The sequence below is a fragment of the Brassica napus genome, unplaced genomic scaffold (assembly GCF_020379485.1).
Source record: "Brassica napus cultivar Da-Ae unplaced genomic scaffold, Da-Ae ScsIHWf_189;HRSCAF=335, whole genome shotgun sequence".
NCBI lineage: Eukaryota > Viridiplantae > Streptophyta > Magnoliopsida > Brassicales > Brassicaceae > Brassica > Brassica napus.
Window position 1 is genome coordinate 182,332 of NW_026015315.1, and position 2,669 is coordinate 185,000.

The following is a 2,669-nucleotide window of genomic DNA, read 5'->3' on the forward strand; positions in this document are numbered from 1 at the left end:
CCTTGGGTAGACATTTCTATGGACTTTGTGCTGGGTTTACCCAAGATAAACCACAAGGATTCCATTTTTGTAGTGGTAGACAGGTTCTCCAAGATGGCCCATTTCATAGCCTGTAACACCACTAATGATGCCACTCAGACCGCCGACCTATTCTTCAAAGAAGTGGTCCGACTACATGGTGTTCCTCGAACCATTGTGTCTGACCGTGATACCAAGTTCCTCAGCCATTTCTGGAGGACACTATGGGGTAAGTTCGGAACAAAGCTACTATTCTCGACCACGTGCCATCCCCAGACCGACGGCCAGACTGAGGTAGTAAACCGTACGCTTTCTCAACTGTTGAGAGCTACGGTCGGTAAGAATTTAAGAAATTGGTTGTCTTGTTTGCCTTTTGTTGAGTTTGCTTATAACCATGCTAGGCACTCTACTACTAACCTGTCACCTTTTGAGATTGTTTATGGGTTTCAGCCAGAGACTCCTTTAGACTTCACCGAACTGCCCAGCTCCATGTACCGCAGTCGTGATGGAGTCGCCAAGGCAGAGTTTGTTAAGAATATGCACTTAAAGGTCAAGGAGAGGATAGAAGCCAAGGCGGCTAAGGTCAAGGCCAAGTATGACCAGAAGAGGAAGGAGGTACTGTTCGAACCCGGGGACTTGGTGTGGTTACACATGCGCCCGAGAGGTTTCCAGAAGCCCGGAAGTCCAAGCTCTCTCCTCGTGGGACAGGACCATTCCGCATCCTAAAGAAGATCAACGACAACGCCTATATCCTTGACCTCCCTGCTGAATTTAAAATTTCACATACTTTCAATGTCTCGGATTTGTCTCCTTTCCATGCAGATAGTGATGACTTTGCAGATGATGTGTTCTGAGGCCAGAACCTCTTCAAGAGGGAGGGAATGATGAGGCCATCCAAGTAGAGGTTCCCATAGTTAGGCGCGGTCCGACTACCCGGAGTGGAACCAGGGCCTTGCGAGAAGGTTTCACCAAAGCTGTCCAGCATATCCTTGATCAAGATGGACAGACTGACCAGGACCAGCTGCTGATTGAGAAGATGGTCCAGTTGAAGATTCAAGATCAAGCCGGCCCAAAGGAGGTTCAGGACGCGGCCGACCCGATCCAGTTCAGACTCAACCAAGCCGGACTTCTCATCTCCACCTCCGAGCTTGGTCCAGACTCAGTTTCCATTTCATCCACTCCAACTCTTTCCGGTTCTGAGATCTAGCCGACCACCAAGGGGAGTAGCATGTGTTGTACTCTTTTTCCTCACCAGGTTTTGTCCCATTGGGTTTTCTTGGTAAGGTTTTAATGAGGCAACATGCAAGCATGCTATTAGCCTTGGTCTAAGCCTTCTCAAACCGACAACCAGATGTCTGGTTTATTTTAATTTATTTGGTTAAGACTTTGGGCTAATGTTTCAGCCTCATTTTCGGCCAGCTTGTTTAAGGCCTTTTATCTTTGAGTCTCATAAGGGTAAACCCTATATAACTCCATGAAGTTGGCGATTTTTGCCTAAGTCTTTTATGAAATAATTTTGCCTTTGCAAACCTAAAACCCTAAGTCTTTTTCTGTGAGAAACAAGAGAGAGCAGCCGAATCTTATCAAGCTTCAAACCACCAAGCTTGTGGCGATTCTTCACCTCCATTCCATCCACCGATTTGCCTTGAGAGTGATACACATCCAGCAAGCCAAATCCCATAGCTATCCACCTCCATCCACTGTTCTTGTTGAGAGAGATACACATCCAGCAACAAGGATCCATCCCCCATACTTCTATCTTTCTTTGTTTTGTTTTATCTTTCATCATATAGTTCTAGCTTTTTCCATTTATTATAAAAACTCATAAAAAGTCCTATTTGCTTCTGTTCTTCATTGATCATATTGATTTTTCTTCCTGTCCCTTATTTTGATTTATAAAAACTCATAAAAATAGCATCCTTTTTGTTTCAGGAACTAGATCGGCCAACTCCCAGCCCATCGCAACCGTCTAGCCGTCCCATAGCCGTCCGTCCGTCCTGTCCAGTCCGAGTTCCCGAACCTCAGACTGTCCGTCCGTGCAGACTGTTTCCCGGCCTGTATCACTAAGGGAATCCTTGTTAGTTTCTTTTCCTCCGCTTATTGATATGCTTAAACTCAGTGGGTGATCCCGCCTGACCTGGGGTCGCGTTGAGGACTTTGGGTCATCAAGAGCTTTTGGACCGGAACGTTTGACTATATGACGAGAATTAAATTCACCACCGCATGTCAAGACGCTTATGACGTCCTTAGCTTGGATTTTGGCCAACCGCGTGCGGTAACACACGGGAGATCAGCTTCCGTCCCATATCCTCGAGAGGATGGGGGGACGACGATTTGTGACACCCAGGCAGACGTGCCCTCGGCCAGAAGGCTTGGGGCGCAACTTGCGTTCAAAGACTCGATGGTTCACGGGATTCTGCAATTCACACCAAGTATCGCATTTTGCTACGTTCTTCATCGATGCGAGAGCCGAGATATCCGTTGCCGAGAGTCGTTTTAGACTTTACATTGCAGCACTGCTTCCGAACAAACACCGTCTCCGGGTTGGCGAAAGCAGGCTGTTTAGTTGCATTTTCCTTGACACTTTTCGTGCCGGGGTTTGGTGATATCCGGAAGCTATGCGTACGATCCAACCAAAACTGAAGTCTTGG

At 47.1% G+C, this 2,669-nt stretch overlaps 1 non-coding gene across 1 annotated transcript; it reads right to left on the reverse strand.

The window, feature by feature from the left end:
• Positions 1-2,355: 2,355 nt before the first annotated feature.
• Positions 2,356-2,511, reverse strand: LOC125599549. The gene has a single exon (XR_007333282.1). It is a non-coding gene; the product is annotated as a 5.8S ribosomal RNA (ribosomal RNA).
• Positions 2,512-2,669: the final 158 nt, after the last annotated feature.